Below are 13,990 nucleotides of genomic sequence, written 5' to 3' on the forward strand. Positions count from 1 at the left end.
GCCGGTCAACAAACACTCTGGCCAGTTAGTTGAACAGGCACAGGAATGGGCCAATAACACAGTATCTTGGGTTCTAGTCCTACTCAGGATTCTCAGCCTCATGCCAGGACCAAGGGGAAAGAAATGAGCATTTGGGGGCCCCCAGAGCGCTTGCTTTCAACAGGGTAACAGGAAGCCGTGGGCTCACATCCACACCCCCAAGCTGTGGGAACCAAGGGGTGAGTTATTTCACTGCTGAACTTATTTTCTTACCTGTGAAACACAGGGTCAGCTCCAGAAGCCCTCAACCAAATCTCTCTGGGCCAGATCTCTTCCAGATCTTAGAAACTTCACCTGCTGACTGGGCCAGTGCCCTTGACCATCCGTGTGGCATCTTGGGGGTAGAGCGTTCTGGCCAGATCTGCTTGAGCAGACTCCTTAAAACCCCCAGAGAGCCTCACGTGGACTTAGGTCAGATTTGCTGCCAAATGCATTATTTAAATACTTGAAGTTTTCAAAGCTTTTTGGATTATAGAATTGAGAACGAGGGATTGAATCTGCCTAAAAAAAAGTTTCTTGTGAGGATTAAAGTAAATCCTGCACCCAAAGTGCCCGGCATGAGGCTACTACTCAGTAAATGCTAACCAATTATGATCATCATTAGCAGTGGTATTTGGAGCAGTAAAATGCTTAGCACAAGTGCCTGAGAAAGAGTAAGTGCTTAAAAAAATTGCCATAATTATTATTGTTAAGTTTCGACCAGCATCTAGTTCTGCATTTTCTCCAACGCTCCTCTGATGATTAATCACGGAGACAGAGGACATGCTGGCCCCAGCGCTGTGAGTTTTGGTTTAGGGGCTTTCCGATCCCTGCAGAGTCCCAGACGCCTTCCCTGGCTCAGGTGATGGACCCAGCAAGGACCCCCTCCCACTCCCCATTCATTACAGGGAGGTCCTTCTGTTCTGTAAACTGGATATTAAAAACAAATGTACCTAATTAGAAATAAAATGTTTCCAACTGGCTCGAAATAAAATAAAATGTAATTACTAATGATATTTAAATGTTGTAGATATTTTATTTTTTTTAAATCCCCTTAATTTAAAATGAGGTATGATTTTAATTTAGTCGAAAACACATTCAGTTGGGAGGAAAATGACTTGACTCTTGGCTCGGGTCGTCTCCTGTTGCAGTAAAAGGAAGATCGGAGCTTTCAAAAGCATCCCCCTGGCCTGGCAGATTGGCATGAAGGTTTTCTTTTGTTTGGGAAAGGGTTTTTGTCAAGGAACTCTGTGTTTTCTGTAGGGATCTTAGATGCACCCCTTGAGTAAGGGAGGGTGTTTCCATAGAGATTTTAGCAAATCAATGTTTATGACTTTGCTCTGCTATGGACACCCCATTTGGGCATGCCTCTTTTTCTTCCTTGATAAAGGGAGAATGCCATTTCCTTCTTGAAGAAAATTTAATGAGGTTAAAGGACAGGAATCTTTGGACCACAGGCAACACTTTTGATAAGAGAATAAATGTCACCAAAAGGCGTATGACATCACTATCACTGTAAGCTTCCCCAGGATAGGACCATACTGACACTTTTCTGCGACTCAGCATTCAGCCCCTGCCTGGTACATAGTAGATGCTCAGTAATTGACTAAGTAAGTAGATGGATGAATGAATGATCCATGCATAGGAAATTAACACTGGAAGATGTAATAGAGGCAGTCTAATATAATGCCTGCTTGAAGCCTAGTTGTATGTAATGATTGATTTATTTCTGCTTGTTTGCTCCCAGGGATGGGGAGCTCCCTACTGCATGCCTACACCCAATTTCTGCTTAGAAGAACTCTGCTAAAAGCAACCTTCATACTGACCCCCACTAAATTCCATATGTTGGGTTTCTTTATGCCCTCTGGGGCCACATGGGGTGGGACAGGGCCCCAGAAAATTGATTCGTAGACTTGTCATTTCATAAAACAAACTTGTTCATAAAATAGATGGCAGGGGACTATGAGAGTAGTAGTAATGTGAGCCAGGCAGGGATTAATCTGTCACAATTCAAACCCTTGCTACTTACTAGCTGTGTGATACCAGACCATGTATTTATTGTGTGACCTTGGACAGATTACCTAGCCTCTCTGAGCCTCAGTCTTGTCATCTGCCTTGGAAGTCAAGAGAGACCCAGTCTGTGATCTTGGCACAACTGAATTATAAGATTAGACTATTCTAAGAGGGCTTGTGACAGTAGATCCAGGGCGCTGACCTGTGTGAGGGGTGGTGGTGGGGTTAATCAAAGGAGTTGGGCCCTACCTCTTCACTTCTCCAAGGTGAGCAACTCCTGATATAGAGTGTTCCAGAATTCTCCCCCTCTCAGCCAACTGCTCTCAACATACCTCTGTCCTGTGAAGTTCTAGAGAGGATGGTGTCTCCCAAGCCAAAACTGTTTTGAGTTCATGACAATGTAAACAGAGTCACTTAATTCAGTAGTGTTGCTTGGTTTTGTCAGTAAGAAGGGAGCTATATCTTGGTGCTGCTCTAGTCTGAGCCCTACTCATCTCTTGCCTGGACTGGTGCAGTAGCCACCTCCACCCTTGTCCTATCGCAACCTGTCATTGTTCTTTACATTGCAGCCTTTCAGGTCCTGTTATAGTGTGGGCCCTCGAATAAACCTGTCCCATGGCGAACACCACAAGGCATTTCTTAGCCCTCTGGGGCCCTATGTGCTCTGGGGACCTCCCTCTTCATCTTTACTTCCCGGCCCCTTCTCCCTTTTCTCATGCTAGCTCGCTCCAGGTGCACTGGATTCTTCCCTGTTCCTTGTTTGTGCTGAGGTCCATCCTACCTCAGGACCTTTGAACTTTTTTTGCCTGCTGCCCTCTACAGTTCCCCACCTGGGCTCCCTCATTCAGGTCTTGGTGGAATGCCACCCTTTGAAGATGGTGTCCCTGAGGCCATCCCATCCAAACTGCCCCCATGAATGTCTGTCAGCCTCTGCCTGTCACCCTGCTGGGCTCTCCTTCCCAGAACTTCCCACAGTGTGGCATGTATGATCTCCTTGTCTCTTGGTTGCTCTCTGCTCCTGAATGACTGTGATTTCCATGATGCCTGTGCAAAAGCTGGTCTCAGAGAGGGAGGAGGGCCTCATAAGTGTGACCGCAGGCTCTTCCTCCCCTACCGCCTTGTGTGTGTTGGTGGATAAGTTACACGGCACCTCTAAAATGCAGGCAGTGTTAATCTCATAGGACTGGACGGAGCCTCATGTCTGTGATGCAAGTCGAGTCCTGGGGCTAAAGTCAGGACTCCATAGAGGCCAGCCATGCTGTCCTCTCCTGCTTGGGTGAGTAAGGGTGACAGCCCAGCTAACCACAGACTCCCAGCAGAGGGTTTCCTTTGCTGCTGGTTGGCTGACCCTGCCGATAGTAGGTGCTCAATAAACACGTGTTGGCTGCTGGGCAGGGCTGTGCCCAAGAGTGTGTGGGGCTGCGCCATCGGAGCCTTCTGGTGCCTCCATGCTCTGTGGGTCACCCGGGCATAGAGAGCTGACGAAGGGTGTCTTTGGAGGGACGTTATTCTGGAACCCACTGTCACGGCTCCATCACTGACATCATTATTTTTGAGAATGAGTTCCCTCTTTTTCTTTCCTTGAAGTCGGCAAAGCAGGAGAGCCTTTCTCTGCCTGATAATTAAAGGACTCTATTGTCATCGCGGAAGGCTTAGTTAATGCAGACTTTGTGACAAAGCAGAAAACGAAATTATCCTGCCAGTCAGGGAAAGCCACATGCACACAAAATGCCTCCACATCATTTTTTCCCCCTAAGTTGTTTTGTCTAAAAAAAACCACAAGCGTTGGTGAGTTTATCTTGTGCACTGACTTTTATATACTAATTATTTATTTCGCATTTACTTTCCATCATAAACATGTTTCTGGTATCGTTAACAAGGCTTTCTCCCTGTCCTATTTAGAGTGATGAAATGTTCTCAAGTAGTGGCATCAAGGGTCCCCTCAAATGACCTTTTGGGGGTTGTCCTTAGCCACTGCCATTATGGATAAGGCCACAATGAACACTTTGTCTTGAGATTTTCCCTGCCTCCCTGATTCTTTTTCTTTTCTTTTCTTTCTTTTTTTTTTTTTTTAGATTTTATTTATTTATTTGAGGGAGAGAGAGAGAGAGTGAGAGTGCAAGTATGGGGGGGAGGGGCAGAGGGAGAGGGAGAAGCAGACTCCCTGCTGAGCAGTGATGCCCCCCCACCCCAAGGCGGGGATCGATCCCATGACCCTGAGATCATGACCTGAGCCAAAGGCAGGCACTTAACTGACAGAGCCACCCAGGTGCGCCCTGATTATTCCTCAGATCTAATCCAAGCAGGTAGACCATCAGACTAAATAATCTCATAATGTTTAAGACCCTTGCTTGATTATCTTTGTTATCAGCCATGCTTGAGAAAGAACATATTAAATTCATTTATTTATTCACCCAACATGTAATGAAGCATTTACCATGTGCAAGGCAACTCTTACCTTCAAAGAGGAAATGAAATTTCCATGCATCCATCCACCCACACACCCACTCACCGTGCATTTACCTTTCTTTTTTAGATACTTTTTTTTGTTTTTGCCATAAAATTCTGCTCCCAGCCTATTTCTCTGTTTGTATCCCATTCTGCCCATCTGATGCTCTTGGCAAATACTGTCCCTCTCCTCTGATCCAGCCCCTCCCTTCTTTTTCGACCACGGCCCCCCTGTTGTTTTGCTGTGGTGTCTGCCTGCATGCACCTGTCTCCCCGCCTGACTGTGAGTGCCTTGGAGAAGGCAGTTAGGACTCATTTGTCTCTAGACCCCAAGACCAGCACAGCCCCCCCCCCACATACCAAGTGGCCATCAATGTCTGCTGAAGGGGGTATCTGTCCTTTGCCTATCCATCCATCTTCTGGCATATTATCTATTAAAAAAATGATTGAGCTCTACAACTGGGATACAGGAAAACGTATTCTGAAGGACACCCCATCTTTGGGTCACAGTTTGATGGACTTTCACATATGTAGACCCTCATGGAACCACCAGCTGGATCAAGATTTAGAAAATCCCCAACATGCCAGAAGCTACTCTCACCTGCCTCCTGGTTAACGACCACTCCCCTCCGCCACCCTGAACCATTCTTCTGACCCTGATTGCATAGCTCAGTTTTGCCTGCTTTCAGTCTTGTGCAAATGGGATCCTGCGGTCTCTCCTCTTTTGCATTACACGTGTATCGCTAAGATCCATGCCTGGATACAGCGCTGGCTGGCTCTTCCCGACTGTGAGATGTCATGTTGTTTAGAGAGAAATCAGACTTCTCTCCCTTCTCTTCCCTTCCTTCCTCTTTTCTCCCACCCTCTTCCCGCTTCCTCCCTCAGCTCTGGAGGGGCTCATCTCCTCATTGTCAGACCCAGTGCTCAGCCCTAGCCACGCAGAGCTTGGCAGGGCTCAGGTCCTTGAGGAGACAGACAGGGACAGGGGCCTTCCTTATCCAGGGAAGTAAGGGTGATGGCAAAGTCCCAGTGTGGCACGGGGACCTGGGGAGAAAGAGGGGTTCTGGTCTTATCCTGTTCGGACTACCTGCTTAGTGCCTGTTTGTTGGTGTCTCCATCCGTCTGTCTATCCATCCACCTGCCCACCCACCTGCTACCAATAACCCATCCCAAAGCCAGCCACAGAGAAATTCGCCCTCCTTCGCCTTCTGCATCCCCAGCAGGTTCTCCCTGCCCCCCATCTCCCCCTGTGTGAGCAGCTACCCTCACTCTGCAAAACAGCCAACTTCACCCCAGTCAGGCGCCAGGAGCCCACGTTGGAGTCGGATTTGCTTTGGGGTAAGGAAGAAAAAAAAATATGGCCAAATGTTGGGAATCGGGCGTTTGAAGTTCGCACTCCAGGACGTGGAGCCGGGGGAGATCACACCTCCTTTGGCTAGGAGCCCCTCAGTCTGCCCATCCGGCTGCTGAGCCCGAGTGGCAGCTCCCCCTCGGGCCCCCAGCCCCTCCACATCTCGCCTCCCCCAGAAGGAGGGTGCGCTTGGCTGCGGCGCCTCAGCTGCAAAGAGCTAACACCCCAGGTTCGGGAAGCACATGAGGACCTTCTGTCTGGGGAGTGTGGGTGTTACTCCCAACCCGTGTAGGCTGGTCCCCCATGGGTGTGCCCAGAAAACACCAGAGGATGGGAATGGAGGAGCTGTGGTCACAGTATCCCAAGCCTGAGGAGCCCCAAACCCCCCAAGGTCCAGCCTGATGGCAGAGACCCACCCCTAAAGCCCTGTGGACGTGTGCAGGTGGCCTCAGACAAGTAATTTCCCCTCTGATTCCCTCTGAGCCTCAGCTTCCCCTTCTCCTAGAGGGGAATAAGGCAGGGATGATGCCATGCATGTTGGGCAAAACATGGCATGCGAAGTTCTTAGCGGAGGGACAGCCCCCCGAGCTCCCGACAAATGTTTCTACTGGTGGCTCTGTGGCAAGCCTTTCACTGCTCTAAACCACAGTTTTTCCATCTGCCACATCTGTCACCCATTTGCTGCCTCGGCTGCCTCTGACCTCTGGAAGGAAACGCTGCAGGAGCAGGTAGAACACTTGGATCTGAGCAGGCTGTATGAGCCTGAGAAGGTGCCTCTCCCATTCAGAGCTTCTGTTTTTCTAGCCACAAAATGAAGCTGTTCGGTTAGCGGCCTCTGAAGGGCATTCTGACCCTGATAACCAGATCTTTGTTCTTTTTAAATTCATTCTGCCAAAGGGTCTTTAGGTATCAGTCTCAAATGCAGACATTTGGCATATGGGCCAAGCCTATCTTTTGCTCCAAACATCCCAGACAAGCAGTTTCTGGAGGCTCCGTGTGTCCCCAGCAAGCGATGGTATGTTCCAGGCTGTTCCAGGTCATTATGCCAGACTGGCCCTCCCTTCTTCTCTTTCATCGTCCTTTGTGCTACTCACTTCTTCGCCCTCCTTATTTTCTCCACTTGCTACTTTGAGCTCTCTTTCTTCTCTCCCTTCTCTCCTTCCTTTTTGTTCTCCCTGTGTTCTGAACTGAATTGTGTTGCCCCAGACATGTGTGTTAAAGCTGTAACTCTGGGTGACTGTGTTTGGAGATGGGGCCTTTGGGGAGGTAATTAAGGTGATGTGAGATCATAAGGATGGGGCCTTGATCCAGTGGGAGCTGTGTCCTCACCAGGAAGAGGCGGCTGAGATCACTCTTTCCAAGCACACATGGAAGAAAGACTACGTGAAGACACAGTGAGAAGGTGGCTGTCTGCAGCCAGGAACAGAGCTCTCACCAGCAACTGAATCTGCCAGCACCTTGAACCTGGACTTCCAGAATTGTGGTACTTTGGTATGGCAGCCTAAGCTGACGAGGATACGCAGTAGTGAGAGATTTCTGTGAACTGTCTTTGCTTGGAGAACTCTTGCTACTCTCAGTGGATCTCCCCTGGGCTTGGGGCATAGATGGACTCATGGGACTGAGGTGCACATGGTCAGAACTTCAAACCCGTCTCTTTGCGACTCTCCTAGGACTGTGGGTGCACAGTTTGCAAACCTCCACTTGCTCATCTGTGAAATGGGTGTGGTCATTCCTGTTGGGTTCACCTCCTATGATAGAGGGAGGGGGTTCTGGTTAGATAGTGTGTGTGAATGATATTTGGTGACACAGTGGCAGTGAGCTGGAGGACACCTGTGTCCTTCTAGAGGCCAGTGCCTCCTGGACAGGGTCCTTCACAGCCCTCTGGTGGCCTGGGCTGCTTACCAGCAGTGGCCAGCTTTAGAGAAGCCCATCTGTGCTCCCAGCATGGAGCTTGGGGTGCATGTTACTTTGTAGCCTCAATCAGTCCTCATGGCAGCCCTGGGAGGCCGATTCCACAATCCAGCAGCCAGATACGGAGCCAAATGGCCTCAATTTGCATCCCAGTGCTTATGAACTGGGTGACCTGTTCTCTCACTTATAATATAGGGAAAGAGGTATAATCTACCTCGCAGGGACACTGAACACATTAGATGAGAAAACACTCAGAGAGCCTTAGTACAGTGCTGGAGACAGAATAAGATATCAATAAATGGTCATTGTCATCATCATCCCTATTTTATAGATGAAGAAACTGAGGTCACACAGTTCTGGCCTGGCCACGAAACTCCAGGTCCCCGCTCTGAAATACCACTTGCTCTGATGTGCAAGATGGAAACATCTTCCCGACATCACTGCTACCTTCACCATAAAATCCAAATCCTCCTCGGGTCACTTGGAGCCCTCAGAGACATGATTGTGGCCACCTCCTCTCCTGGCCCACCCCTTCCCCTTCACTTTGATGTCTCACCAGGTCTTAAAATGACTTTCAGTTCTGGAACCTGCCACCTCTCCTCTTCCTCTAAGTCATTGGCTGCTTCCTGGTATTCATTCTTCAGGGCCACCTTTATAAGTCACCTCCTCTAAGAAGCCTTCCTGGAGTCCTCCTTATTGTCCCCACAACCTCCACACTCACTTCTACTGCAGCCCTTATCTTGCAATGTCCCGTAGTGTGTCCGTGTGTTCATTCTCCTCCTTGAAGGCCCTGTGATTCCCCAAGGTCCACCAAGCTTCCTGCCACACACCGTGTGCTCAGTAAATATCTGCTGAATGGGGAGATTCACCATAAAAGTGGGTTAGAACCATGTTATCAGCTTCTGAACTTCCAGGAACATCATTATATTTTATTAATACAACTTGTTTCAGCCTTTCTTAACAGTCATTGGTAAAGCAAAATTATTTAACTTTGATGAAGTCCAGTGTATTGATTTTTTTTTGCTTTCATAGCTCATGTAGTTTTGTTCTTTTTCATGTTTTATTTCAAAAATCTTAACAAACTCAAGTCTCCTCAGAATTTGCTCTTACGTTTCATTCTAGGACTTTTATATCTCTTGAGGTCATGAACCGTGTCTGTCATATCCCATTTGTGCGAACTTCCTTTTCACTGAGCACAGTGTCTGGCACAAAAAGTCTTCCTAAATGAATAAATGGACAGGTGAGCAGTGAATGAATAATTCACCCTACTCTCTACCACTTGAATCCACGTGCATTTCATTACAGGGAGTGAATGGGGGACAAAAACAAACAAAAATAAAAACAAAACTGGGGTGCCTTGGTGGCTGAGTCTGTTCAGCTTCCACCTTTGGCTCAGGTAATGATCTTAGGATCTTGGGATCGAGCCTTGAGCCAAGCTCCATGCTCAATGGGAGCCTGGCTTCTCCCTCTCCCTCTGTCCCTGCTCTCTCTCATGCTCTCTCTCACAATAAATAAATAAAACTCTTAAAAAAAAAAAGCTACACTATAAACGGCCCAATTATTTGTTCCCCAGAAGTGAACTTAGACCCACAACAGATGCCTTTCCTTGAAGGTGATCAAAATTCTGTATGGTACAGGAAAAGTACTACCTGTAAAAGCAAAGATTTGCAAATTGGGCCATATTGAAACTTGAAAACATCATTTCACCAAGACAAGAGAATGAAATAGCAAGCTGCAGAGAGGAGAAGAAATTTGTAATGTCAAAATACATTTGCATCCAGAGTAGGAAAAGGGATGAACAACCCAATAGAAGAGCAGGCAAAAATGCGTGAACATGCTCTTTAATACAGAGGACCTACAGATGACCAGAGGGTATAGAAAAAAGTGTGCAACCTCATTGGTCACTAGTAAAATGCAAATCAAGGACGTTGTATTCCATTGCACATCCACCAGGACCATGAAAATCAATAAAACAGATACCATCAAGTGTTGGCTAAGATTTGGAGCAACTGGAACTCCTGCAGCCTACAGGGAGTGTCAGACGGTATGGCCACGTTGAAGATCTCTGCTAAAGCTGGCTGTGCACCTGCCCTGCGGCCCATCAGTTCTATGACCAGGTGCACAGCCATGAGAATGGTCTATAAATGTTCACCAAAGTTACGCACAAGAACGTCTGTAACAGTGTCCTCTGTAAAGGCCCCAAACTGAATACTGCCCAAATGTCCATCCACTAAGAATGGGTAAGTGAATTGTGGTGGGTTTGAACAGTTGAATATGATCTCAAGGTAAAAATGAATGAAACTACTTCTACATTCCACAACGTGGATGCATCTCACAAAATAATATTGAGCAAAAAAAGCCAGGCACAAAAGAACATACTGTACATGAAACGAGCAAAAGGAATCTAGGGAGGTGGAAATCAGGCTCGTGGTGCACTTGGTGGTGCAAGGAAAGGTTGCTCCTGGGAGAGGGGCTTGGGGGAGCTTCCAGGAGGCTGGTCATCTCTGTGTATTCTGCACCCCAAACCCTAAGTGATTACCCACGGGTGTGCCCGCTCTGTAGAAAGTCAGAAAGCTGCACACAAGTTACATTTGTTTTTCTATTTGGCACACATCAAAAATATTATTAAAAAATTACCGCCCTGCCAAATGAAGTTTAGGACAATTTCTCCAACTGCCCTGCTGTGTCTTGGTGCCCTCTGGGCCGGCGGGTGGGGGGACATTAGCCTCCACTCGCCATTCCTCAGAATCTGTAGGAAGAGAAGAAATCCTTTTTCTCCCTCCCTTACTCTTTCCTCTGCCTTGGCCCGGAGCTATTGTACATATGCAAATATGACAATGTCAGCTACGGAGGGGAGCTCTGCTATTTATAGCTGGAGTCTTGCAACACTTATCACAGCCACCGCAGACTTAAGGAAGCTGAACAACACACACAACACACGCACACACACACAAGCGTACACACGCACGTGCGCGCACGCACACGCACACACGCTACACAGAGTATATTTTTTTTCCCCCAGGATATAAATTTCCCATCCATTGCAGTCTGGGCCGTCGCATGCAACAATTGATTGTCTGTTATATTACATTTATTAAGAAGTGATAACTTGTAATAATTGGATGTTAAATTAAGAACTCTCTCCTAGTTATTGCTGTCTCAATTATAACTGTCGCTGGCTGGCAGTTATAATGATATATGAGGGTTGTATTTTACCGCAGCCGACCATGACCTGGTGAGTAATATTCCCCCAGCTATGGGGGCACTCATGCACTCCTTGGCTTCTAATGCCTTGCTTGGGTGCTGATTGGAATATTAAGTTTCTGCAAGACTGCGGCGGGGAGATCCACACAGAGAACCGTGGCTCCACAGCTCAGAGGCCCCCTTCGGCAATTTCGCCCCCCTCCCGCTTCTCTTGGCTGGTACATGTCCAACTCGTTCGGCTTTGTTTTATGGTTATAGGCATCAGGTTTATTTGGTGAGTTATAAAGTCATAAAACGTGGGCGAGAGCATGTTTGTGGTTTCCTTTTAGATGAAGCTGCTGCACTTAGCTCTTGGGTCCAAATGTCAGCGGGCAGGGGCAGTTGGAGGTGGGGTGGGGGGGGGGGTGGGGGGGGTGGGGGTACGTGGTGGGCTGGACTCATTTAGAGGAGTCCGATGGGGGCGTTTGGCTGTGTTTCTGCAGGGACTCAGGGAGAAGGGACTCTAGGGGCCGGGAGCCAAGATTTCAGTGGAATTTTGAGGGCTTGGAATGGTTTGCTGCAGTTCAAGTCTTTGCAAGAGCAGGGCTGGCAGAGGTAGCTTCCGGCATGTCAGAGGGACCATGGGACAGTTAAGGGACTATTAGGACCTGGGCCCTCGGGAGCCCCCTGGACATGATGCAGTCCTCCCCGGATAGGGGTTCTTATTCTGTGTTTGGTACCGCAGTTGCTGTAACAAAGCATTATGAACTGGATGGCTTGAACAACAGAAGTGTAGTCTCTCACTGATCTACCTGCCAGAAGTCCAATGTCAAGGGATCTGGAGGACTGTCTCCCCTCCAAGCGTCTAGGAGAAGGTTCTTCCTCACTTCTTCCACTTCTGGTAGCCTCAGGCGTTCCTTGGCTTGTGGTAGCATCCCACCAATTTCTGCCTCCGTCTTCCTGTACAATCTTGTCTCTGTGTGTGTCCAAATTCCCCTCTCCTTATAAAACTCTCAAGCATGGGGCTCAGGGCCCACCCCAAACCAGGAATGACCATATTTCAGCTAATTCCATCTGCAAAGACCCAATTTCCAAATAAGATCGCATCCCAGGCATTAGGACATGGCCATATCTTTTTTTGGCCATAACATGCTCCAACTGTATGGAAGAGAATACTGAATGCCAGGTATCTAGAGTGAGCGCCCAAGTTCACACCGCTGGCAACTGGTGGAGCTGAGATTATAGTGGGTTCTGTTTGAGGCAGGATTCTTCACCGCCTCTTTTCCCCTGGTCAGATTCTAGACAGCTTGGTCAAGAGGCATCCCGTAGCTCAGGGGAGGTCAGACCTCTGGCAGGTGGGATGCTCGAGGTCTCTCCAGAAGGTGCCAGTGAATTAATCATTGCTTAAGTCACAGACATCATTCATGCTACAAAGAGTCACTGAGCACTCCCTTCTCTAAAGAGACCGACCACAAGAGCCAGAGGCTTCTAGTGAAGAGAGGGAAAGACACATGAATGAATGAGAAGAAAATGGTTGGAAAATGTCAGAAGGGGCCAAGTTTATGAAGAAACATGAAATTCGGTCTAGAGAGTGTTGCCGTTGTGTCACCTTCCCAGAGACAGAGATGACATCTGAGAGAGACCTGGGATTAGGGAGGGTGTGGCCATATTGGGATGAGTGTTCCAGGCCGACAGGCCAGGGCAAAGGCCCTGAGGCCAGTCATGCCCATGAGGCTACGGTGCAGTGGGCAGTGAGGACGGCATGGACATTTACTCTGGGGGTGCTGGGGAGCATGGGGGATCTGGAGCAGAGGAGAAATTGGGGCCTGACATACATGTTTGCTTTAGAATAGCCTGTGGACAGTAGGAAGACATTTGGAGGCTGCTACAATATTCCTGTCAAGAGTACAGAGGCTTGTGCTTGAGTAGTAGTTGTGGAAATGGTGAGATGTTCAGACTCTGGACAAATATGAAGTTGGAACCAACGGTATTAGCTGTATGTGCAGTGTGAGCAAAAGAGAGGGTGTCTGGGGTAACTCCAAGGTTTCCCCGAAATGGGGACAGAAGTTTGGCACTGTCTTTTGCTGAACTGGGTCTGCTCAGCACCTTGTAATCACTTAGCTCCTAAGCCCACTGGTGGCATCAGGAGATGCTCCATTCATATCTAGTCTGTGCATTGAATGTTACTTTTCAACAACAAGAAATGAATCCCTTCATTTTATGGTGGAACAAACAGTCTCAGAGGAAGGCAAGAACAGGAACAGGAACCAGATGCTGGTGTCTTGGTGTCTGGGTGTCTCTCAAGCCTGTCCCATCCCAGAAGGGACAATTTTGTAAGAAACCAACTATGGTTTAGGACTTCACTCTGCTAAAAACGTCCCTCACTCAGGTCCCCATAGCAACCCTGTGGCGTTTCAGCAAGCCCACTTTACAGATAAGAACCTTGAGGCTCAGAGATCTGAAGTTCCCTGCCCAAGCCACACAGCTGGGAGGTGGTGGGGCAGGGATTCGAACCTGGGTCTGTCTGAGACCACAAAGCCCATTTGTTTTCCAACTAGTCCTGCCCATGCACGTGCTGTTCCTTCTGTTGAAAATGGTTTTCCGTCTCTCACCCTCCCTTCATCTCCCCACTTCCTACACACATTTCCCAGCTCAGCTCCATTATCTCTTCCCCCAGGAGCTCTTCCCTCGGCATCAGCTGCCCCAGACCCCCTGCCAAAGAGCTTGGACCTCGCTGCACCTTCCTTGTAGCACCTACCAGAGTTATGATGAATGAAATAATCACGGTATCTGTGTTAGTTTATGGTTTGAACCCCCATCCCAGACTCAAAGTGCCAGGAGATAGGGACCACATCAGATTTCCCCATGTCATATGCCCACTTCCTAGCCCAATGCCTGGTGCCTAGTAGATGCTCAGAATATAGATACAGGTATAGATGTATTTTTTTTTAAAGGAAACATTTACTTTGTGTGCTCTGACCTTTGTTTTAACAATTCTCACCATGTGTCCCAATCGCTTACACAAGGGTCATCAAGGATGGGGTTCAGGGCTTGTGAAACATAATT

This window comes from Lutra lutra, chromosome 12 (genome assembly GCF_902655055.1).
Source record: "Lutra lutra chromosome 12, mLutLut1.2, whole genome shotgun sequence".
NCBI lineage: Eukaryota > Metazoa > Chordata > Mammalia > Carnivora > Mustelidae > Lutra > Lutra lutra.